Source organism: Misgurnus anguillicaudatus, chromosome 22 (genome assembly GCF_027580225.2).
Source record: "Misgurnus anguillicaudatus chromosome 22, ASM2758022v2, whole genome shotgun sequence".
NCBI lineage: Eukaryota > Metazoa > Chordata > Actinopteri > Cypriniformes > Cobitidae > Misgurnus > Misgurnus anguillicaudatus.
The window spans coordinates 39790427-39817985 of NC_073358.2; the positions used below are offsets into that span (position 1 = coordinate 39790427).

At 37.5% G+C, this 27559-nt stretch overlaps 1 protein-coding gene and 1 long non-coding RNA gene across 4 annotated transcripts in view; one reads left to right on the plus strand and one right to left on the minus strand.

The window, feature by feature from the left end:
- Positions 1-27559, minus strand: part of LOC141358850 (uncharacterized) — a 74211-nt gene that overhangs the window by 14282 nt on the left and 32370 nt on the right. The gene's annotated exons all lie outside the window — the stretch shown is intronic.
- On the plus strand, positions 22023-26350 carry LOC141358963 (uncharacterized). Its single transcript, XR_012365536.1, has 3 exons — positions 22023-22204; positions 23826-24012; positions 26234-26350. It is a non-coding gene; the product is annotated as an uncharacterized lncRNA (long non-coding RNA).

Here is a 27559-nt window from a genome sequence, read left to right on the forward strand (position 1 = left end):
TTTAGCTTCTGTGTTGTTCCCACGCGGTTGTGAAAATGCGTTTCCATGGTATCATAACAGATCACCGCGTCAAAATAAAAGTCTCTCAGAAAAAATGTATTTAAAAAGTCATTTTGGTTAAATTTGTCAATCTTTAAAGACATGTTTACTTACTGAGACACACGTGTCACGCGAAGCTGTGGGCGGGGCTACAAAAGTAGACTTGTCCTTTTGGTTATGGGGAGGTGTTTCAATTCTACTTTGACGTCATAGATTTCCGAATTTTAGACTGGAGTTTTTAGCTGGCTTGGTGCCAAAGACGGTTATATTTCAGTAGCACGGATGTTTTCAGTTCTGAAACTTGCAGGATGTTCATTTAAGTATGATGACCTCTTATATAACAAATTATCAAGTTAAAATTGAGTTTTTGATTCACCGCTCCTTTAATGTCAGAAAAAAAATCTCATTTAAACCATTTATAATAAATAAATAAGCTTTCCATTGATGTATGGTTTGTTAGGATAGTACAATATTTGGCAGAGATAAAAAGATTTGAAAATCAATTTGTTGACTGAATGGGGAAATTGTAATCTTTTACATAAAAACCTGTGATGTATCTGTGTGTTCTTGGTTTATTGTTCATGTCTTTTATATCAAAATCGTTCACTGCCATGTTTGTCTCTTGTTTCAGGTGTCATGTTCTGATTGTCTCCCTTGTATTATGTGTGATGTTCCGATCGGTCCGCTGTCCCTATTTAAGCCCTTTAAATCCTTATTTGTGCATCCTTGTTTCCTTTCCTTGCATCTTAGCTCCACTCTACTAGGATGAAAGCGAGAATGGAGACAAAACTTTGGGTAGGAAATAGCATATCCTCATTCCATCGCAGGACTGTGGTGAGCGGCACAATGAATAATAACACAGAAGGTGTGTTAGTATAGGGACAACACATTAAATGTGTAAGAAGCACGCTAAATATATTGTTCTTAGTCGTTTATTCTGGGCATAGCAGAGTTCAGAGAGTTCAGGGTCGGCCATCTTGGCAAAGAGTTCGGAAGCGTCCATACTCTTTGAACGCTTTGCCATACCTAATATCGCTGAAGTGCGAGGCAAGATGAATGCAAGCAAACATTGAATATTATACATGTGTTTAATACTGAGAAATGTTAAACTTAATAATCAGGGATCCATAGCCTACACTTTTGTCTGAATTCTTAATTCACATTAATGGTGTCATATTCAGCATAATATGTATGAGAATAGCATGTCTGTGTGCATATTGTGAATGGGTTAAAAAAAAAACTAGTTTCATGAGTTTGCATTAACATTAGCATTAGGGCTGGACCAGAAAATTTGAATATTCGTTCCGTGGGTTGACATTCGATTTTCAGTTTTGAGATTCGAATATATATATATAAATATTTTTCAGCGTTAATGCAGAGCTTTTGCCAAGCAGGAAGTGCGCTTCACGCTCCCGCTCTGTAGGTGGCGCATAGAGACCAACATCCATAGCCAACAGCCACCAGTGAAAGAGATCGCCTCGAACGGAAAGCGCGCTTCCTGCTTTGGCATTCACGCTAATAGTAAATAACGTCCAGTTTCTTGCAGAAACTGATTGATTTGCTTCACAAGACGTCAATATGTCACACGAAGTTATGGGGGATTACTTTTGTATTGGATATATATGCTTTAGCTCTTAAAGTGTGCGGATCGGTTGACTTGCATGACGGAGCACTGGGGTTTCTGCAAAATATCTTCTTTATTGTTCTGCTAATGAATGGTGTAAGTGTCGACCCCAAAAAACGAGCGTTTAAAGACACAAAAATGGAAACAGGCAACTTTTCATAGTACTTCTATTAGTAAAACTGCGTCCACTAGGGGGAAACGTAGTCGGCGATCCACTTTATTCTCCTTAAAGGCTGGGTTTTACGGCTCGACAGCTTATAAAAACTTATTTCTGGGTTCTTTGGCTTGTTAGCTGTACATATTGTCACACAGCAGCTTTTAGGCATTATTCAGTTTTTTGTTTTAAGCCAGAAATGACAAGTAGGCGGCTTCTCGCAATGCAAAGTCAATGGAGACGGTTGGATTGCTTTCCCCCCCGGTGGGCGTGGTTTTCAGGTTATGACGCGCTGCGCTCTGTCTCTATGGCAATATTTCTATTAAAGCACTTTGAAACTATTACAAATATACTTAATAATTAATACTTATTAATGCTTATTAAACAAAGGGAGACGTTAATCTACTGAATTTCAATTACTGCCATAACCTTATGCTTTATTTTTCCTCTACCTAAACTTTAACCTTCATTTGATAAACTGTATTTATGTGTGCATGTGTGTGTTAGAATAGTATGAGTTTAGTCTAGTTAATAAAGTCTGGTTTGTATCACACGTGGTGTTGTTTGTAGTTTTACTACAAATACCAAAGTAAATAAAAGGTACACTTTCACGAGGAATGGATGTTGTTCCAACAAACTAGTACCTTCTATGCCAGGTGTCAGAATCCTTTAAGCTGAGGACCGGATTGGGAAAAAATGTCCCCTTATGAGGGTCAAATTTGATCATGCTGACAATAACCATACAAACTAAAATTCAACTAGGCCACAAACTTCTCATAAGTATGGAACTGAATTTACCTATTTGAATAAGTCCTCTTAAAATGAACATAAAAACAGTAATAAAGAAAACCATTGATTAACTTTTGCTTGAATCAAATATTTAGAACACTATTGAGTACAGTCCATTAGCTAAGGAAAGAAAATGCTGTTCGTTTTGCATTACATAATGAATATAATTTTCTCTCTAAAACGGCTTTCATGCAGAAATGATTTCATTGTTATTTAAATATCTTGACTTTACAGATTCTTTTCTATTTTGGTAAAAATGTGACAGAAGATTTTACACCTGATGCTACTAGATTATTTCCATTTTCAAGCTGTCTGGCGTACTTATGTGTAGCCTATTTATACCCATGTGCGTTTCATTGTGGCAATTAATGATAAACATACATATCTGTTGACTTTATATCTCCCAAAAAGTTTGCCTGTCAAGTTTAAATTTTCATTAATTTTTTTGACACGTCACGTTCATGATCGAATGAGCCATAATGAAAGAATGAAACATTAAGTCTTCTGATTTTCTTTAGAGTCGGAATTAAGCAGGCTAATACAAACTTGTACCTGACATGAGTCCTGCCTTTTTGTCTTTTTTCTGGCTGACCTGGTCATTAGATTTTTAAAGGGCGTGTGGCAGCTTTAATTTTTGTGTGACTAGAGAGACGAGTAAAGTACAGTATTCAGTTTATAGATAAATACATAGGTTTAGATAGACTAGATAAACAGATGGATGGACGGATGGATAGATAGAAAGATAGATAGGCAGACAGTCAGATATCATAACATATAACATTAGCATAATCCGTGTAGAAAGTAAACAAACAATTAACATACTCGTACGTGCTTGAGGGGGACCATGATCCTGCCTGAAATTGGTGTATGCTATCTTCAGCACAAACGAATTCAGACAGCATGCCTCAAATCCTGGAAGCTGAGTGAGGCACCACATCACATCTGGTCGCGGGGTAAACTCCTAGACCAGCGACCGAAATGCACTGACTTCCTTACAGCCAGTAGCGGAATGGCAATCGGGAGAGTCGGGACTTTCCCGGTGGGCCGGTCTGCTAATACATTGCGAGTTATATTAGCAACACCGTCAGGCGGCCTGATGTGTGGCCGCTTCCCGCTGGTCAAACTGTGCAGCCTCTCTGCTCAACAAAGTATATAAAAGTGCTCAACCCATTTAGGCAGGTCCAACCATGTCCAGGATTTATAAAAATATGGGGATCAGTGAGCTGTCCACCCCAAATGGCATAGCCTGTCGTCCTTTCATGTAAAAAGCCGCAGAACGGCTGTTTATTGCAGTATGCATGCGGTCGGATCAGAGTGCGCTGCAGCTGCTGATTGCTGCTTCTGCGTATAAAATGATTGTGTGATTAGTTATGATCGCATAAACAATATAACAAAGCATCCTTTAATTTCACATAACAATATATTTTAGATATTATTTGATAGACTAGTAAATGTGAATTAAGGATTTTATGGTTTAAAATCTCTAGCCTGGTGGTCAGGAAATGAATGAATCAAATCAGCAGATTTGCAAAGGTTTATTTATCTCCACACATATTATAAATAATAATTAGCATGGTAACTTTATATAATGTGGTATACTGCATTTCCTACTATGTATATATTATTTCCATATTATATACAGAAGTATTCAACGGCAGTAAATGTCTCATCTATCTCTATGGCTTTGGCTGAGGCTTTTATTCACTTCTCCCCAACGTGATCACCAAATTGCGTAAAAAAATGTTAATACCAAAAACGTAAAAAAAGGTCTTTAAGACCATTTTTGAGACATTTTAAAAATGATATACATATCTTGAGTGATTTATGTACCCATTAATCGACAGTGGTGTTTAACCTGCAACATGCCCTTTAAGAGGTGCGCGAAGGCTGAATCCTTCGCGCCCTCCCTCTATTCCTCTTGGAACCTGTCCATGGTGCTGAAAGACCTTCAGGACGCCCACTTCGAACCTCTGAATTTATGAGTATCAAATTTCTCACAATGAAAACTTTAACATTACTCGCATTGGCTTCCGTTAAGAGAATAAGGTACCTTCATGTATTTTTGGTCAACGATTTGTGCCTTCATTAGGACCTGCTGACTCCAGTGTAACACTGAGACCCAGGCCCGGCTACATGCTTAAAGTTCCCACCACTCCTTTCAAAGATCAGGTGGTGAACTTGCGAGCGCTGCCTTCGGAGGAGCCAGACCCAGCCATGGCTTTGTTATGTCCTGTGCATTCAGTGCGTAAGTATGTGGATCAAACTCAAAGCTTTAGGACCTCAGAGCAGATCTTTGTCTGTTATGATGGTCAGCAAAAGGGGAAGCTGTCACGAAGCAGAGGATGTCTCATTGGATTGTATACACAATCGCCCTTGGTTAATTTGAGAGCATTCTACTAGAAATGTGGCATATTCTTGGGCATTGGCTCGTGGATCCTCAGTAACGGACATTTGTAGAGCTGCTGGCTGTGCGACACCTAACACGTTCACTAGATTTTACAGTGTTCGCATTGAGCCGGTTTCCTTTGTTTTCTTTCCTCAAACTGGAAGAGACACTCAGAGTTGGCTCCTGTGTCAGCTTGCAGCCTCCGTTTTGGTGCTGCACGTTTGCACCACTAGGGAGGGATATTAGTGCAAAAACGTATCGGAAACTGCCTTTTGTACTCCTCCACCGCCTTGGTGGCTGATGTTGTGGAGCATTGGCCGTCAGCCTCTCACTAGCTGCATTCCTGAAAACCTGTGGTTGGCTAAGCCCCCGTTTAGCGCCCCTTGAGGTGACCTATGCATGTATGTTTCGTGGAGCTAATCTACCACGTTTTCCCTTAGCAGAGGAAATTAGTGAGTGATAATTGTTACAACAATTTTATTGAGAATATTATATATTGTTTTTTTACAGTGGGATGTTTTTCTTGTGTTTATTTCATGTAGTACAAACGTAGTATCAATATAAATGGTTGTGTGATTTATATTATACTCATACCCAATTTTGTAATAAATACATTAACGCTCATCAGCTTATTCGTGTGTTGCCTTAACCACATATTTCATATTTTCAAAACAAAAACATGCAGGGCTTTTGCATTTTATATATTTTGTTAAAAATACATTAAAGTAAGAATATACAGGACTGCACGAATTGGTTAGACTGAATGACGACATCAAGTACTTTGCTTTTTTCATTTGTAATATAACCGAACTCACGTCCTTCCAGCCTTGGAAGTTCATTCTTCTGAGTCTGAACTTGCGAGTCCGAACTACGAAGGACGCAAGTCTGAACTTGGCATACTTGGTATTGAGAAACGGCCATTATGATCGGATCGCGCAGTGCCGCATGAAGTTAAATACACCAAATACTGTATATAGCAGGCTGTATGAGGTTCAACCCGCCAAAGTAGCAAGTGGAGCGTGCTAATGGTTAGTGATTCAGTTGATAATTTATTAATGAAAGTGTGAAAGGTTTGTCACATGGTGTTACGTATCAACAAGCTTTTTAAGTGGGTAACGTTATACGAAAATCCTTGACCTTACTGCGTATACCTGCATATCATGTTAGACTACACCACTGAAAAAACAAACAAAAACAGTGTTTCAAGAGTTAAACCATAACTTACTGTAGTAATCTTTTTCATTTCACTGAGCGCTTTCTTTTCGCATTGCTCTTTCTCATTATCTGTAAAGCAAACTCCCATTTCGCGTATTCGCTATTATACTAGTATCTAGGTTTCAACCAGAGTATGTGAGCGGTGCGGAGTGGGAGCGGAGCGAGGAGTGGAGTGGCGTGATTTTGCCAGGAGCGAGGAGCGGATTTTTTGAATGTCGGAGGTTGTGATTAGAGATCGACCGATACTCATTTTTTTAAACCGATGTCGATAACAAATATTTTGATGCTTATGTGCCCGATAACCGATATGCTGAACCGATTTTTATTTTTGTTATACTTCTGTTTTTGACATAATAATTACTACGACACTACTGAACTGAACAAACCCTTATAATAATAATCATCATCATCACAATCACTCCCTCTTTGCATACAAAGTCATAAATAGAGGGGTCTGAAAGAGTGAAGAATAATATTAATTTAAAGGGATACTTCACCGATTTAGCATTCAGCTTTGTATCTGTAGAAACCTGGCAGTATTACTGAATGACCATGTTTCCCTCCATCATTTCCCCCTGAGAGGAGAGATATCTGCATTTTTGTTCTGCAAAAAAGTCCTCCGATGATGCAAAAATCGTCATATTACATCATCGGAGGACTTTTTTGCAGAACCAAAATGCAGATATCTCTCCTCTCAGGGGGAAATGAGGGAGGGAAACATGGTCATTCAGTAATACTGCCGGGTTTCTACAGATACAAAGCTGAATGCTAAATCGGTGAAGTATCCCTTTAATGAATAATGTAGAAACTATATTCCCAATACATGGACTATTCCAAACACCCCTATCATTTCGTCAGAAATGGACTGATCCAAAGTTCGCGCTGCAGTTTTCATAACGGAAAACTTGCTTGTTATACATAGTTTATAGAGTAAAACAGGTGGATTAAGTGCCTTTTTTGGGATATAATATCGTAGTTTTGACCAGCAACATGTAGCCTTCAGCAATCCAACAAGTAGTTAGCAAAGATTTTACAAATAATATCACTGACTGGAATAATACATTCAGGAAAGTAACAAACAAAACGGCTTATATATCATTAAATTTCTTAACTGGTAATGTTATTTGATGTCAGAATAATTAATACTTAGTTGTTTTAGCTTATGAAATGGCTGTTGACAGCGCTGTTTATCTATGCATTTACTCACGCATTAACTGTATCAAACTGTGACCGCTTGCGGAGGTAATAAATAATTAATTGATATCCACAGACATTTATTTAGATATTTTAGCAAAATAATGTTTATCTGGTAAATGTTAATATAACTTAGGGTAAATCTTGTTAAAAAGTGGTAGATGTGCTTTAGCCTTCAACCCCGGTAAGTGATCAGCAATATGAACGTGATTTTACGATGCTAATGATGAGCATAAATAACAGAAAAAGAAAATTAAATTTAGCGTTTTTAATTCCACCAAGCATTAATTCATGGCTGGTTTATTCATGCAAACTACGTCGTTATTGGGACCGGATTTTATGGATCAGCGTGACTCTGTGAGTTCGTCTCTTGGACAAGCTGCATACATTGCTTTTAATAAATCCACTTATTTAACATAACATACATTAATGCACAAATAAGATGTGTTATAAATGCCTGCAAATATGCAAAGTAAGTATACTTAAAGACCTTTTAATGAAGTCGCGTCACTCCGCCTTCATATTTGTGCACGCTGCTGCTGCTGTGAGCTCCTCTCCACAGATGCGTCCAGCGCGCAATTCTCAATTCTCTCGTTTATCGGTCAATCCGATATTACAAAACCGATATCCGATCATCGGAAAATGCTCAAATATCGGGGGAAATATCGGAAAACAGATATATCGGTCGATCTCTAGTTGTGATTTTCTCTCGCTCCGAAAAAGCTCCACTATCACTCAGTCACGAGCAAGAACCAAAAACACTGTGAGACAAGGGAGGTGCACTGAAAATGTTTCTAAACATATATTTTGGCCCCAATTGCATTTGTTTTGTATTGTTTAACTACACAAACATTAATATAATATCATGTTATTTATTATTTAAGTTTTTAATTATATTTAACTGACCCCTTCGCGATTTCTGCCTTTGCATTATATGATGGATGAATTCATAAGTTATTAATAAGCACAGTTAAAGAAAGACAGAAATAAAGAGTTTCTGAAATACTACAGTGCAAGGGGGGAAAATACAAATGTATTTTAAAAGGTAATGGTGACAAAGAAGAACGCGATTGCGGGGAGGTGATTACAACATCAAAAGATTCCTTGTGTAATATTAAAAGGCACATGTCAAGAAAACACACGTTTTCTGCTTACACTTGGAAAGAAAATCTAAAGGTCTGTATTAATACAGCTTTAACAACCTAAACCACCAACACAGAAAAAAAGAAAAAGCCATTTACATTTGTAAATAATTTGCGGCATTTACCTTGCTACAGCGCGGTCCGTGACACGCTTATGCCATATGCTTTATTAGAGTTGGACAATAAATTGCGCATTCTGCTACAGAACTGTAATGGACTCTGATATTTTAATGAGCCAACGAGGTTGGTGTTGTTTCAAAAGAGAATTAAAATTTACAATGGAGCGAACGCGGAGCGAGGCGTTAATAAGGAGGGCGTGGGGAGGGAGCGAGGAGTGGAATATTGTACATCCAGAGCGGAGCTTGAGCGGAGTTATTATGAAATGCTTTGAGCGCGCAAATTCATAACCGCAAAACCATACTAGACCAACCAATTGGCTGTAAAAGAAAAAATTAAAATGACGTTCATATTAGTGAACAAATCAAATGAATGCAAACAGCATGGGGCCCCCTACTGGTCGGCGCGCCTGGGCTCAAGCCCAATCAAGGCCAATGGTAAGTCTGGCCATGTCAAGGACCAACCTTCCGGTCTCTATCATGAAGCCAACACGAAAGTGACAAACTGCAATTCATTGACTGGCTCCAAAAGTAAGTCAATCCCATAGACCTCCCATGTTAAAATGCCCAACTTCACAGCAGAAATATGTTTACAGCCTGGTACAAAAAAGGTCATTTCATAGCCCATTTTGCCCTTCATGACAGCTGAGGGAGGTAAATCTTTTGGAATTTAAAAAATATTAAGCCTTAGGGGCTGGACACACCAAAACTTTTAAACGCGGCTGAAAATGCCTTGAGGACCCCGAATGCCAGCTGTTTTTCAGCTGAGTGCCAGCTTTCTTCAGCTAAGCGCTTTGGTAGCTCTGATACGTCAGCTGTGAGACGGTTGGTTGCTGTGATACTTGTCCCGCCCCACCTACACTGTGATTGGACGGCCGTGTGAGAACTGACATTGACGAGCGGAGCTTTTCTCCCAAAGTAGAATCTTTTTCAACTCTCGACTCTCAGAAAAAACCCGCTAGCTGCTGGCTTATTTGAAAAACGCCGAGCTTCCATTGGAAACAATTGAAAACATGCGCCGGCCCCGGGCGTAAAAGCGTTGGTGTGCACGCCCCCTTAAAGTTCTGCTTAATTAAGGGTGTGGCCATTCTCGTTCTGTTCCATCTTTCCCTAAAATGGACATTTGTGATTTACCTTTTGGTTAGCTGTGCTTGTTTGGACAGTTTACAATTACTGACATGCACCTGTGGACACACTGACTACCATTTATACTGATTACTAAATATTTTCATGTTTATTTCTTTAGTTTAATAAATTGTTTTGTTAAGCAGCTGCTGTATGTGACATCTCCCTGACTTTCTGTTGCGTTCTTTGGAAAAGAGTGATAACAATAACCTCATCAGTGAACGTGATTAGTGTCTGAAATCATACATATTGTGTCTTAACTAAGATTAAATCATATAGTTCAAACGTATAAGAAAAAGTGACTTTGACCTACTTTTACGTAGAGACACATTAAGTCCTCTTTTCTTCCCCTGCGGAGAAAAATTTAAATGTGAAGCTACTAAGTAAACAGTAACTTGTTTTTAAATTATGCATTTATAATTAGTTCACATTTTAGTCACAATATTATGGAGAATCTTGTAAAATACCTGCTCTTTCATCCGGTTCACAACTTTGTCCATAGCATCTTGATTCTTCTGACACTCCAGTAATCCTGTATCCTCATAGAACAGACAGTCCACTGTCAGTATATCCTTCATGTGAACACATCTGCTGCTGTCTGGTACAGTTTTCTCTTTGTCAAATGTGTGATGTAGCACCACTAGAACTTTCAGCTTAGATGCTGTTCAAAGAAAAAGAGAACATTTATATTAAAACTTTTGTGTTTTCTTAAAGTGTGATAATTATAATGAAACAACCTGTAGAGCCTGTGAATGTTTTCAGTGCTGCTTCAATATCAGTTCCAGCTCGAGAAACAATAGGACAGAAAACTAAAACAATGTCACTCTCATCCACTGTAGGAACTTCTCTCAGATCCAGAATTCGGTTAATCAGAGTTTCAGTAAACTTCTTGTGAGAGTTATTTGTTTTTCCAGCCAATATGGAGAACAGTCTTAGTCCGCCTGCAAAATGAATTGGCATGAAATATAATAGATGAAAGTACAAATATGACTATATGAAAATAGACAGTGTGCTTTTTTTCAGATAACAAAAAATATTCTCCAGAATGGTGTCCTAAAGCAGGGGTTTTCAAAAGTTGGGTACGAGGACTTCTGATGGTCCTCAATGCTTAGCTAGGGGTCTGTGAAATAATTTGTTATAAATTATATATTTGTGTTTTATTATTAAGAATGATATACATTTAAATATGGGGACTATCTAAAAACCATGTCAGTCTTCCTACTGCAAATTTTATTAAAGCCTTTAAGATCATTATAACTGTTATAAAAAATTAGAACTGTTGAGTTTGAAAAGTAATCTGAAAACAATCCTCTCAAAAACACATAAGAAGAAAATAATGATTAGGAAGAGAATGTGTTTTTGTTTATCATTATATGCTCATCACATTTATAAGTGTAAAAATATGCTTTAAAGTAGGAATATGCTTAGTAAATATTAGAATTTTAAGGGGATCCTTGGATATGTTTTCCCATGTAAGGGCCACAAAAAGTTTGAGAACCCTGTCCTAAACGATGAGTCAATTTGATCAATAATAACTCTCAAATGTCAAGAGTCTGTTTACTGTCTGTATGTGGAGAGGTGCCTATTTATGTGATCATTAGAATAAAACTACAATAAATTAATACTTTGTATTCTTGTCAAATTAATGTCAACTCAAGAAAAATGTTTCATTTATAACAGTAATTTCGAACCTGAGTATACATTGGCTGTTGTTTCTTGCCACATGTGACCCTGGACCACCAGTCGTAAGGGTCAATTATTTTATACAAAATCCGAAACTTATATAAATAACCTTTCCATTGATTTATGGTTTGTTAGGATAGTCCAAGGATTTGCCAGAGATAAATAGATTTGAAAATCTTTAATTTGATGTTGAAAAGCCTAAATGTTAGGAAAATCGTATTTAAAGGTCAAAGTCCAAATTAAGTCTCTATAAACGCATATTACTAAGGGTGTATTCACACCTGCCTTGTTTGGTTCGATTGAATCGAACTCAAGTTCGTTTCCCCCCTTGGTGCGGACCTTTTGGGAAGGTGTGAATACAGCAATCGAACTCTGGTGCGGACCAAACAACCGCACCGAGACCCAGCTGAAGAGGTGGTCTCGGTCCGGTTCCAAACAAACTCTGGTACGGTTTGTTTAAGGTGTGAACATGTACCGACCTCGATTCGCACCAAATGTATTATATTATTGTTATTCTGATAGTGGGAGACGTGCTATCAAGCAGTTTATGTCATGCATATATTGTACGGCAATGAATTTGAATACCTTTATTGTAATAATTAACTTTTTATTTCTTTGCTTAACTTAGGTGAGTTTGTCCATGTTTTATATTGTTGTAGTTTTATATTCATAAAAAAAAATGCAAGCCAATCATTTGTTTCGAAAAATCTAAGGATCTTAAGATTTATTTATGTTATAAGGCGGGGACAATTTTTCCGTCTATTCGTTTTGTTTAATATAAGTAATTCTACTAATTTATTGTTGCTCTGTTTTAATAATAATAATAAACCATACTAAGCATTCCTAGTAATGGAAAATTATGAGACGCGCCATCAAGCAGTTTATGTCGTGCATATACTGTACGGCAATGATTTTGAATACCTTCATTGTAATAGCAGAATATTATGCATACAAACAATCTAAATTCGCGTAATTTAACTTTTCTGCGATCTGCGAACCTGCATTATTTATTTCATGGCAAAATAATAGCAGTAATTTAAAATGTCTTATTATATTTTTTATAAAATGATCTAATATTCTTTGATACAGAGTTAGACAACTTGGTAAACATTTCTGACTTTATTTTACTTCAATCTTTCTCCTGTACCCTGAACATGCTGTCTATGCTATCTTTGCAATAGCAATTACGGTGAAATGCCGCTACATTCAAAAGCCAGAGGGGCGCTCTCGTGCAGAAACTCAAAATGCCCTGTAGACGAAGAACAATACACACGCAGCTGTGATGACACCAAAGATAAAAGCACAAGAGGGGAAACTCAATAAAAGGTTCCATTGCAACACCAGCGCCCAGCAGCAGCCCTACAAATCCGCCATTTTGGAATGAGAGCGACTCGGGAGTCAACTAGAAGTAATGGCAATATCAGCTACTTTGTACATTAAAAGATCAAATTCAAACTGAATGATGATAACACAGAATAACATCAGTCAGACCAGTGATCATTAATCCCTTTTTACAACTTATTTTAAGATATTTAGTCTTCCACTAGGCTAATTTTACATACAAACATAGGCCTACCGACATAAACTCATTCACATATAATATTTTGGCTCCATATACACACACATATACACACATATACATCTGAATTGCTCGAAATGGATTAAGTAAAAAAAACACAGCCACTGTCCAAAAGTGGCAATTATAGGATAACAGACAGAACAATGCATCATGTTCTAAAAGATTATCATGTTTGTAGCGGGATATAGGGGATTAATATGTACAGAGTTGGTAACTAATAAAAGTAGTAAATGTGTAAAGTAGCATAAAATAGAATTACATAATAAAGCAAGAAAAAACGACCTCAAATGTGTATCTATTTAATGATTGGATTCCACAACTGATAACAACAACAACAACACAACACATACATACAAGACAATACAGCATTTCGTGTAGGTGTAGCAAGTGAATAGGGCTGCACGATTTTGGAAATTTATCCCATTGCGGTTATTGATGCTAATATTGCGATGTGCGGTTGCGATTATAATAAATGGTATTATGAGTCAACTTGATGGGTTTTAACCTTTTAAGCGTCACCCCACCCTATTGAGTTAAATATACACTCTTGGATCTTTCAAACAATATACAGTTTGTCATGATAAGATAAGAACGATATATAGTTTGTAGTGATAGATTAAAATTTACATCAACAATATTAATGCAAACTTAGGTGTCCCGTATTCGGGACAGCGACGCTTAACAGTTTAAGGAAAATCCACACACAGTTTAGTGATAATGCTAAAATGTGTATTTGTAAAACTAGAAATGTTTTCGTATTTGCACATGATGTAGCAACTGCTCAGTGTCAGTAATCCTAAATCCAAAATACCGCCATAGAACAGACGTAGAGTTTTTTTTTAGCTACCAGATCACTGTCAATCTCCTCTGCATCCATCTTCGCTCTGGTATTTCCACGCTGCGCACACACAAGTGACAACGCACGCCACACACGTGCATGCCACACGTGCACTGCCTTTTTTGTTCGTTTTTCTTTCTTTTTTTAAACAGCAAGGAAAATCATCAAACTGTTATCAGAAAGTTTGTGTTAACAAGTCCACACATTTATTTATTTAATATAATTCAGTGATTCTTGGCAATTTGGATAAAACAGGTTTAAATTTTGAAAAAAAAGTTAGTTAAATTACAAAATCTGAAGGTATATCATTATAGACCAAGGTCTCGGCCTTTACTGGTGCAACCTCCCCTGTTCGTATTTTTTTCATAAAATAGGCATTTTTCCAGCTATTACTCATACAACGTTTTCTTTAAGCCTAAATAGAAAAAGTAATGATTTTTTATTTAATAAACATATTTTTGTATGAATAGAGACTATTAATTTAATAACTCAACAGCACTGAAGAAACATATTGTAAGCATATTCATTTAAAACAAATAAAACTCTGTCTGACGGTGGTGACACTAATCTGACGGTGGTGACACTGGCCTCATTATTCCAAAATGTAAAACACTCAAGTCAATGGCTTCTTGCTTAAACTTTATGTAAATATTTGGTCCAAAAAATAACAATCCTGAGCACTGTCAAATCATAACTTCCTAAAATACATAAAACCTGACAGAAAAGACAGAAAACCTGACCGTGGTGACATCTGACGCTGGTGACAAAAACCTAATATAGATAAAAAAAAATGGATGAGTTGTTCACATTAGCCATCTTGTTTCCCCTCTGTTGCTAGTTACTTCAGACCTCTTCTTAAAAATGATACATTTATTTCATAATCTAATATTTTTTTACAAAGATGACAGTGTTGACATGTTATGGTTGTCACAGTAGCAGTGTCCAAAAATATGAACAAGTTTAAGAGAAAATAGCAAACATACAGGAGCTTAAGTGATCTTGAAGCATGCAGTAGAGCTGAAGGTTTGAAAATGGGGTCCTCAGGAATGCTGTTGACCCTGTAGTTGTCTGATTTTATTGCTTTTTGTAAATATCTGACGGTGGTGACGAATATGTGGGACACATTTTGAGCAATCACAAAATAATAGTAAATGTTGTTCAAAACTCACTGTTTGTAGTTTTTAATACATATTACAATGTACTCTTTCATGTGGTAAATATATTATTCAATTCAATTATTACTTTTGGCTTTTTTTAATCGAGTTGAAATGATTATCTCTTAACCGAGGACAGCTGATTTTGTAGGCAATGGGCCAGCATACACTGAAAAAAATGATTTGTTGAATTTAATCAATTTAATCAAAGTAAGTGGTTGCAATCAATTTATTTAAGCTACATTTAAACAAAAGTTTAATATTTTATTTTACGTTACTAATCTTTTTTGTTTAAATATAGCTTAAATAAATTGATTGCAACCACTTTATTAAACTTATTAAATTCAATGAATATTTTTTTTCAGTGTATAATCATTAAATTAATAAAAAATAAAAATAAACCTATAAAAAACCTTACATATGTGCAAAGGACCCCCTGATTATAACACTGATTCTTTTTCTTCATGAAAATGTTATTAATTTCCAACAGAATTAGCACTTTTCTTAGTAGGACATGTTTTTGCCAAAGTTTCAAGAATCAGTGAATTGCAACATTTTGCTGTCATATAATCGCACAGGCTGACATTGCGATTGCGATGTGATTAATTGTGCAGCACTACAAGTGAACAAAATTTTAATATAAGAAACTTACAATTGCGCTTCTGATTTGGCTGTGAGATTTGCTGAGAATGAATTGAGAATGAATTGGCTGTGAGAATATTCATTCCAAAAGGCGGCCGCGCTACTGAAGCGCCACCTAGTGACTGTTGCCAAAAACGAATCAGAGTTTCCCCTCTTGTGCTTCTATACTCTTTGATGACACGCAGCTCCATGAAATGGCTGAAGTATATATTTATTTTGGTTTTCTTCAAACCTTTTCAGTTATTTTCATGATAATAAAGAATATTTTTAATAATTATGTTTGACGAGTTTTGCTTTTTCAAATGCATGTTATAAACGACTCAAACTAACAGTGATTTTAGATCGATAAGGACTTAAGTGCGATTTATAGTCATGCGTAGGTCCTAGGCCGTAGCTACTGCGTAGGCTATCCGTAGCCTGTGCGCAGCTCTGCGTAGCCTGACGCGCACCTCACAAAACTTCTTACAGCGCGTCGGCTCTACGCGGACCGCAAGCGCTGTGATTGGTCCACCAGAACCCCTCCCGTCAGGTAAAAAAACCTGCGTCATAGGTATTTCCGTTTCAGACAGTGAAAACAAAGATGAGCCAAGTGGACCTACGCACGACTATAAATCGCCCTTTACTGATCAAGTACATGTCGTAGTACATGAAATAGCTGTAATAAGATCGGCTGTCCGATTCAGAGTAGTGATCGGCCACGTATTATTAGTGGAGATCGGCATTGATCGGAGCATCCCTAGATCACATGACCATGCTCCTCCCAAACTTAGTTAAATAAACTTCATTTATTTTACTTCTGATTGGAGGTATGAGCTGATTTTATAAATCCATAGCTGTCCTCCACACATACAAATAGTGACATAACAGGATTTCTAGCAAACGGCTCAGTGAGAAGGGCTTTAATAGAACAGTTTAGGGCTGTGCAAAAAATGGCCAGCGATTCTCATGCGCGTGTTATCAGTAAAGCCGGTTTCGTGATTAGAAGTAAATCCCAATCAGCTGCTTTCAGATGAAGCGGCATTTACTACACAGAACCGTAGTTCACCGAAAAGCTAGGCAAAATCGCATAGATTATCAGAGTCGATTTTCTTCGAATATGAGCACAGGGCTCCAGACTAACTTTTTTCACTAGGAGCACAGTGGCCCCCAACTGAAAATTTCAGGGGCACAACCAGAAAATTTAGGGGCGCACAACGTAAACCAACATGCTAACCAAATCTACTAATTTCCACTGTATTACTAATACATTCTTTAATAATAGATGCAGAAATTACAAATGTGATGTTTCAAATTCAGTGTCACATTCTATTCTGCACTTTTGAAGATGCAACAACAAGGTAAACTGACAGCACCATCACTGCCATGACAGTACAAATAGTAAACAAAATACCATACATTCAAAATAAAAAAAGTGCTTAGTAACAAAGTGCTTAGTAACCTTTCGGTCATTTCACAGCTACAAACAATACTTAAATGTATGTAACTCTGCATCATCATCCGACGGTGACACTGTAGACCAGGGGTCTTCAACCTTTTTCCATTGAAGAGCTATACTTTCTAAAAAATAAAAGTGGTCGAGAACTACTTGTGTCACGTAATACCTAAATCTCTTAGATAATGTATCATACCTCTCAAATTCAGTTTGAGTTTTTGTGTACATGTGTATCAGAAGAATTTATATTAATAGAAAACACTTTGCATATTATCTTTACACATATTAATGAAATGAACACTGTAACAGTATTTAACTCTTTCACCGCCAGCATTTTTCATGATTTTCACAAAAGTTTAATGCCTTCCAGAAAATGCTCCTTTTTAAAGGCGGAGTCCACGATGTTTGAAAAACGCGTTGGAAAAGGAGACGGGCCGACTACCAAAACACACTTATAGCCAATCAAATCAAATCAAATGCCGGGTTGCGTATGTGTGGGGCCGCGGCGGGTCTATCAACAGAAGGTCCAGATTCTATTGGGGTAGGGGCGTGTTTGTTTAGGTGATTTCAAATATCAACATTGGCTTTCAAACATCATGGACTCCGCCTTTAAATATATAAACATACAATATATTAAATAAAAGAACAGACCCTCTGCTTTCAAACAAAAAAATCCGTTTCATCCTACCTTCATGTGTTCTGTTTTTATCACCTCTCAAATATGTGTAGGTTTCATAAAAAACACCAAATTTTGAGCAAAAAGCTGAGATAATTCCATTTTTGTGAAGGACTTTTGATAGAGATCAGATGCAGAGCGATCTTTAAAACATACACGGACATACAGCTGTTTGCCCTAGGGCAATACTTCCGGTTTTTATAAGTTGCGGTATTGCAGATTGACGAGATATCTCGTCAATGGCGGGGAAAGAGTTAAATAGGTTCATTATAGCTGCAACTTTAACAACAAGTTAAAATATTTAAATGGGTGACTGAGTTTAACTGGAAAGATTTGAATGCATGTTTGTTTTTTGTAAACAAAGAACTGTAATACTCAACTTCATAACTATCAAAATATTAAATAGCTACATTAGGGATTTTTAAAATGAATATAAAATCCAAATGTGTTAAATGTCATGTCATTTCATTCAAGTGACATTAATAACCAAGTTAAATGGTATTTCAGTTTGTTTTAAATAAGGAGCCAGGCTTGTAAGCATTGTTCGGCGTGTATGTGTAAAGTTTTAACGCATCATCCGTTTTGGAAGACGCGGGTGTGAAGTCTTGCGATGCGGACTTGCGGAGACAGGCGTGAGTAGCCTATTTAATAAGCATAGAGACACAGGCTGCGCAATGCGGAAACGGGTGCGAGTATTTAACAAGCAATGAGAGAGACAGGCTGCGCGCATACTTTAAATTGAAACCCCTCGTCAGTTTATGAGAAGCACTGTTTTTGAATCATACATGTTAATTACTGATGTCATACGCCAGTCTACACAGCTCAATGCGACGTCAAACACGCACCCAGTCTTTACTACCACAGGCGCTTGTAACGCTAACCAGACATCCAAATGCCGCCATAACCACAGAAAATAAATAAATAAACCCACGAGCGAGCTACCTGCAATTAACTTACCGGTAGATCGCGAGCGACGTGTTGGAGCCTCCTGCTGTGTGGGTATTTGCATGCGCTCGCGTCTCATTGATTATTTCATTGCTCATTTCATTGATCATTGACGTGCCCCTTCCACGTTTAATGTATAAAAAAATACGGAGGGTGGGGGAGGCAAATTTACTGGTCGCACATGTGCGACTGGATGTAAAATTCAGTCGCACACTCTCAAATTTTGGTCGCAAAATGCGACCATTTGGTCGCAGTCTGGAGCCCTGGAGCATGATTTTGCCTAGATTCTCTGGGAACTACGTCTCTGTGTAGTAAATGCCACTCCATCTGAAAGCAGCTGATGGCGATTTACTACTAATCAAGGAACCTGCTTTACTGATGAAACACGCATGAGAATCACAGGCGATTTTTGCACAGCCCTAGAACAGTTGCGCAATTTCGCATTAAAGCAAAGAATCTTCCCAAAGACATGCATTGTTTATCTCCATATCTTGCTAGCTTTGCTCTTAGTGTCAGGCTGGTTGTCATGGAAACATGTGGGGGTGGTCATGGGGGTAGAGCTGTCAGAGACCAATGACAGCGCTGACAGTTGTCACATGGTGTACGGTGGGGCATTTAGAGTACAGTAAAAACAACATATGTGAACACAAACCGCACTAACTGAAAAATGGTAATATAATTTGGTGCGCTAACACCCTAAAATGTGCCATTCTGTACTTTTGTCTTATATTCAAGTGACACGCTGATGACGTATGGTGTCTGCGTGAACAGGCATTCAAATTACGCTTATGGATGAGATACAAAAATGGCAACGTCCGTTATCGGCCCGAGATCTATGTTTTTTTTTTTTTTGGTCCTACGCCTTTCACAGATTACATAAATTTCGACAAATACAATTAAACAACTTAAAGGATTAGTCCATTTTCATAAAACATTTTTCCACATAATGTACTTACCCCCATGTCATCCAAGATCTGTATGCCTTTCTTTCTTCAGTCGAAAAGAAATTAGGTTTTTTGAGAAAAATATTCCAAGATTTTTATCCATATAGTGGACTTGATTGGACCCCAATGATTTGAAGTTTAAAATTGCAGTTTAAGTGCAGCTTTAAAGGGCTTTAAACGATCTTGACTGAGGCATTGGGGTCTTGTCTAGCGAGGCATCCACATTTGCGAAGGTAAAGTGGAATTAATGTGTACTTTGTGGCGGCGGCTTTGCGTCTTGCCGTTGCCGGGCGGTGCGCGTTCGCGACCATGGGCATTGCGTAATCGCATCCAAGGTTACCGTTAACGTTAGTGTTTACAATTGTTGAGAAGTACCGTTCATAAGTTTTTAGCTGTGGAGGGACACAAATTAAGTTGGTTGTGTTGTCAATTTATTGTTTAAAATGGTTCGTACGTGTGCGTACCCTAGATGTGACAATATATTGAAAAAGAAAAGATTACTTTCGCTACAAAGTAACAACCGGAGTTCTCACAGATTTCCAACACGCAACCCTGAGCGACTGATGCTGTGGTTTCTCGCGCTGCACATGGATATCAACACACCTGTAGATTTTCTGACTGAGAAGAGAGTGTGCAGCGATCATTTTGTGAGGATGATTTCCACCACAACGAGCAAGGACGGCGTCGTTTTCTGAAAGCGTCGGCTGTGCCCCTTCAGTTTTTACCGCAAGCAGCAGAGGTATGCATGTTTTTAATGTTTCGATTTATTATTCGTGCTTTTCGTCAATGTGCTTCAAAACGTGGCCATTTTTATTTATTAGAAATGTCTTCCTGTTATTAAAAACGTATTAAATTATGTTTCTTTAACTCCTTAGTATCCGTCTCATGAAAGTCAAGAGTCCCTTGCAACACAGAATAAAGCGGAGCTTATTTGCGAGGAAGCAGGACTTTTTTTTGCTGATGTTCCACAGTCAACACCAGTAAAACAACACAACCCTGGTCCAGAAACTACGACCACACAGTTTTCAGACGCTCATTTGAAACTTTTAGTGCTCACAAGTCCAGAATCTGCTCGAAAGCAGACAAATACGTCAACATCTGGTACATATTATGCTCTGCCTCCAATACGCTCCCAACTTTCTGTAAGTACCAACGTTTGTGAATTACAATTACAAGTATTTAAATATTTTGATGTGTTTTATCCTTAAAAATGCACATGTATACTGGGTTACATATACTATAAGACGTGGTTCCTGGACATGGATTAGCCTATGCCAGGATTAGGCTTTAGTTTAATTATGAATTATAACTAGTTTTAACAAACATGCCTTACATAAGACATTACTTGTGTGCATTTTGAGGCAAAACAAAGGGCATTTAAGATATGTCAATGCAAGTTGTTTTCAGTTTGGACAGCTGAGCTCTTACATTTATTTTAGTTTAGGACTAGTGTTTTCCGGGCAGTGCTTATCTTAAAACAGGACTAGGCCTTAGTTAAATTGGGATATTTAAGTCATTTTTAAAGCATTTATAAATTTACATTACTGGTGTGCATCTTGAGACACAACACTCGCACTAATAAATTGTAAGATATGTCAAAGCAAATTGTTTGCGATCAAGACAACGCTAACATTTAAGACTAGGCCTAAGCCCTGTCTGGGAAACCTCCCCTAGGTGTTTTAACATAACTATTTTATATTCAGTTACTGACATTAATCCATTTGATTTCACAGCCTACCATGTATATTCAACCAGAACAGACTACAGAGCAATATGAAGACAGTTTGGAGCTAAGTGTAAGCATGCAGTCGATTGATCCACCATCGGACGAAGAAGATATTAGCTTTCAGCCCCTGAGTTCAACATCAACTTCATCCCCAAGCTCAGATGATGATGATGAATATGAAATTAATTGGAAAGCAACAAAATGGATTGTCAACGAGCCTAATGTCATGGAGCTTTTCAAAAGATGTCAAGAATGTGGCTCACTAATAACAAAAATCAGAAAAGCAACAGTAGGAAGTCTACTCCGTGTTCACTGGGAATGTGAAAATAAACACAAGGGACAGTGGAGTTCTTGCGCTGATGTTAGAGGAATGCCTGTTAATAACCTTCTTGTTTCTGCAAGCACACTTGTCACTGGAGCAACATATACTGACATCAACGATTGGGCCTCTATACTCCACCTGCAATTACCAAAGAAATCTACTTTCTATGAAATTCAGTCTTCTTACCTTATACCAGTTATTAATGAAGAATATGAAGAACAACAGAAAGCCATAATTAATGACTTGCATGTGCAAAATGAACTCTGTAATCCAGTTCATATGTCAGGGGATGGGAGGTCAGACAGGCAAGTAAATTAACAAAGTATTTTATTTTATTATATTTTGGTACAATTGCAAGTAACACTTATGAAATGTTTTGTATTTGTGCTTCTTTCAGCCCTGGTTTTTCGGCCAAATATAACACTTACTCTTTAATGGATGACAAAACAGACAAGATTGTGCACTTTGAGTTGGTGCAGGTCAGTTTACATGACACACATTTTTATGTCATATGTAATAAATTAAAAGTAATCATAGTAAGTCTTTAGTATTTTCAAGTGAAGTGCAGAATTGAAAGTAATTGTCAATGTATGGTAATGCATACTTGAAATGTGACCTCTGCATTTAACCCAGTGGGTAGTGAACACACATACACACCCAGAACAGTGGACAACTATCACTACAGCACACGGAGAGCAACTGGGGTTAAGGTGCTTTGCTCAAGGGCACCACAGTCACAAACCACCGGCTGTGAGACTACCAACTGGCGAACTTTGGGTTACGAGTCCGACATTCTAACCACTTAAAGGCGGAGTCCACGATGTTTGAAAAACGCGTTGGAAAAGGAGACGGGCCGACTACCAAAACACACTTATAGCCAATCAAATCAAATCAAATGCCGAGTTGCGTATGTGTGGGGCGGGTCTATCAACAGAAGGTCCAGATTCTATTGGGGTAGGGGCGTGTTTGTTTAGGTGATTTCAAATATCAACATTGGCTTTCAAACATCATGGACTCCGCCTTTAATAGTGTGTATAACAATAATGATAATTCACACCTTATACCACAGGTCTGTTGAGTGCGTTATTCTGATTGAATGTTTCATGGGTGTTGATTATTTTTCTGTAAACCGCACACCTGATTTGTCAAATGTCTTGGGGGTCATAGCATGAAAATCTGACTTTTTCCATGTTTAAGTGCTATAATTGGGTCCCCACTGCTTCTATCAATCTAGAATATGTGAAAAAGAACAACCCAGTAACGTTCTTTTGGTAAATCATTCTCTGCAAGCATGTGAGAAGTTGGGTAGTTCAGATTTTGCCAGTTTGTGTGACATAGGTAGCAAGAACAATTACAATAATACTGCCCCTTAATTTGCACTATCCAACCACATAACTGCCATGTCATGCATAGAGAAAGAGAGAGAGAACAGATAATTGACAGCACAATTAAGTTTTAAGATCAACAAACTACCATCATTGTGATCAGTGTTTGCGTTTCAATAGCTCATTTGCATTTTAAAGGACATACCCCAAAACGACACATTTTTGCTTGCACCTACAAAGTGGAAATTTTAAGTTTGTTATCTTGAGCTAAAACTTCACATATGTACGCTAGGGACACCAAATACTTATTTTACATCTTAAAAAATTAATAAAATGACCCCTTTAAAATAACCACCAGATCAATGTTTGTGGTAACCATAACGTATAACGTAATAATTGACTCGGGTCCTTTGAATTATGTGAAAATAATAGACATGTGCGGTGTAACGGCACGATGCAACTTGTGTGTGCATTATTTTCTTTTAATTCAACCGCTTTTGTCAATTATTCCTTACTTAACCACTAGGCAGTCATAGTGTTGAGGTAAGAGAGTCGTCTTGTAACCTGAGTTCCTGGTTTAAGTCTCACGGCTGGCAGATTGTAATTTAGATGCCCTTGAGCAAGCCACATGCACCCCATTGATTCCCATTGCTCAGTGCTTTGGGTGTGTGTTCATGACTTGTAGTGCTTATGTTCATGCACAGTTAAATGCAGAGGGCACATAGCAAAATATGTCATTTTCACCTTGGTTGTCTTTCATGGTTTTCATTGTCAGGTTTCTGAAGCATCCAGTTCTGTGGCCATGGAGCCTATAGGCTTCAGGAGAGGTGTTGACAAACTACTTGAGCAAGGAATCCAAATAGATGTGCTGACAACAGACAGATCGCCATCTATTAGAAAGATTATGCGTGTGGAATATCCGAACATTCACCACGAATTTGACATCTGGCATGTAGTCAAAGGTAACTGTCTTACAACAAATTAATAGCCTAAAATTTCTAAATATGAATGTATCATAGTTTGTTGAAAAAGCTGCATAGTACAAAATTTATTAAGCTAGATGAAAATATTTTGTTTGCATGTACCATCAAATTGCTACAATAATCTGTGAATTATTAAAATTAACTCTGTCCCCGCCAGCATTTTTTACACAGTTGCCAGCAAGCACCAGCATTTTTTTTTTTTTTGATTTTCACAAAAGTTTAATGCCTTCCATATCAAATATGGGTAGGTTTCTTAAAACAAATACCAATTTTGAAGAAAAGCTGAGATCATTGCATTTTTGTCAAGGACTTTAGTTAGAGATCAGATTCAGAGTTGGGATCAAAACATACAGTCTTGTTCAAAATAATAGCAGTACAATGTGACTAACCAGAATAATCAAGGTTTTTAGTATATTTTTTATTGCTACGTGGCAAACAAGTTACCAGTAGGTTCAGTAGATTCTCAGAAAACAAATAAGACCCAGCATTCATGATATGCACGCTCTTAAGGCTGTGCAATTGGGCAATTAGTTGAAAGGGGTGTGTTCAAAAAAATAGCAGTGTCTACCTTTGACTGTACAAACTCAAAACTATTTTGTACAAACATTTTTTTTTCTGGGATTTAGCAATCCTGTGAATCACTAAACTAATATTTAGTTGTATGACCACAGTTTTTTAAAACTGCTTGACATCTTTGTGGCATGGAGTCAACCAACTTGTGGCACCTCTCAGCTGTTATTCCACTCCATGATTCTTTAACAACATTCCACAATTCATTCACATTTCTTGGTTTTACAGCATTTTTGATATCACCCCACAAGTTCTCAATTGGATTAAGGTCTGGAGATTGGGCTGGCCACTCCATAACATTAATTTTGTAGGTTTGGAACCAAGACTTTGCCCGTTTACTAGTGTGTTTTGGGTCATTGTCTTGTTGAAACAATCATTTCAAGGGCATGTCCTCTTCAGCATAGGGCAACATGACCTCTTCAAGTATTTTAACATATGCAAACTGATCCACGATCCCTGGTATGCGATAAATAGGCCCAACACCATAGTAGGAGAAACATGCCCATATCATGATGCTTGCACCTCCATGCTTCACTGTCTTCACTGTGTACTGTGGCTTGAATTCAGAGTTTGGGGGTCGTCTCACAAACTGCCTGTGGCCCTTGGACCCAAAAAGAACAATTTTACTCTCATCAGTCCACAAAATGTTCCTCCATTTCTCTTTAGGCCAGTTGATGTGTTCTTTGGCAAATTGTAACCTCTTCTGCACATGCCTTTTTTTTAACGGAGGGACTTTGCGGGGGATTCTTGAAAATAGATTAGCTTCACACAGACGTCTTCTAACTGTCACAGTACTTACAGATAACTCCAGACTGTCTTTGATCATCCTGGAGGTGATCATTGGCTGAGCCTTTGCCATTCTGGTTATTCTTCTATCCATTTTGATGGTTGTCTTCCGTTTTCTTCCACGTCTCTCTGGTTTTGCTCTCAATTTTAAGGCATTGGAGATCATTTTAGCTGAACAGCCTATCATTTTTTGCACTTCTTTATAGGTTTTCCCCTCTCCAATCAACTTTTTAATCAAAGTACGCTGTTCTTCTGAACAATGTCTTGAACGACCAATTTTCTCAGCTTTCAAATGCATGTTCAACAAGTGTTGGCTTCATCCTTAAATAGGGGCCACCTGATTCACACCTGTTTATTCACAAAATTGATGACCTCAGTGATTGAATGCCACACTGCTGTTTTTTTGAACACACCCCTTTCGGCTAGTTGCCCAGTTGCACGGCCTTGGGAGCGTGCATGTCATGAATGCTGGGTCTCGTTTGTTTTCTGAGAATCTACTGAACCTACTGGTAACTTGTTTGCCACATAGCAATAAAAAATATACAAAAAACCTTGATTATTCTGGTTAGTCACATTGTACTGCTATTATTTTGAACAAGACTGTACATCGAGTATTTCTTGCTTTTGGATTCATAGATGTATAAGTAGTGTTTTATAAGTTGAATAGAAGTGCCATCTAGTGGATGGTAGCAGAAATATGCATTGCAGTATTAACTCGTCATTGGCACTGAAGCATTTTCTCTTAATTAACAAGATAACTTGTCAATGGTGGGGAAAGGGTTAGGTTTGGTGTCTATTCTCCCTGCATGATCAGAGTTTTAAAATTACAAATACCTTTCTTTAGGATTTTTCAAAAAGTTGCTGTCCATTTCAAGACACAAAGACAATCAGGAGCTGCAGCCATGGATACGTAGTATTTGCAATCATTTATGGTATTCCTGTGCCACTTGTGGAGGTGACTCAAATGTAAGTTCTTCAATGTTATACTAAAATATAGCTGTAATTGTTTAGCTTTCATATTGTAGTCATGTTATATTCGAGTCCCCAATCATTTCAGTCCCTGAACCATTACTAGATACAATTAGCATGTTTATTTTTTGTTGTTAACCCTCCTGTTTAAATTTTAGCAACACTTTTAATGTTTGGGGTCAAATTGATAATGTTTGATTGTGACATTTGATTGTTTAATACATGCTAAAGAACTTCACATTTAACATAAGATTGTAGGGAAAAAACATAACATAATTTTTTATATACACACATTGTTTATTTTATAGATTCATTTCTATGCAAACTTATCTTTGGCACATACATTTAGTGTATATTTTAGCACCTACATGTTGTTCTTGAAAATGTTTAAAATAGTGAGGTTGATGAACCACAACTATTTACCAATGTTTGTAGTTCTATTATTATTATTATTATAATTTTCTTGGTATCTGTATTTATGTAACGATACAGGAGTTGCTCGTGAAGTGGAAGTCCATTCTTTAGGTGTGCACAGTTGGATTGAAGAAGGAAATACGAAAAAATGTGACCACAACGATTTCAATCCTGAACAGCAACGGAAAAAGAAATGGCTTCAGAAAGAATCACATGCCTACCGCACACTAGAAGGCCTTGTCCTGGATAAAAGGCTTCTAAATGATTTGAGGCAGATGGCTCTTTTTAAACACACTGGTAAGTCAGTCATATAGACCCTTTTACAGGTCACGTGATCAAATAGCCTACGCGCATTTAGGCAAGGTGAGGTGGTTTTATTCCCAATTGGTTCTAATTTGTTAGCAACTCAGAAAGTTTATTAAAACGGTTTCCGAGCATCAAAATGTCTGCTTGTTGCGTTTGGTTGCACTAATATAATACACTAATATATGTATATATGTATCTGGCAACTTTATTTTTAGCCATCTGCTAACGTCTTCTATCCACTCCCCTATAGGACACGGATCTGGTAGCTGTGTTGAAAAAGTTGATAAAGTCAACCTTTTAAAATAACTTTCTGTGTTGCTTCACTGCTGATTCTTGCAATACTTCCGTTGGCTAAATGCACACGCATACGCTGCCACGTCATTATTGTGTACAAACAGTAAAAGGGTCTATGTATATATGTGTGTATATACAGGTATGTATATATATTATGTATGTGTGTGTGTGTGTGTGTGTGTGTGTG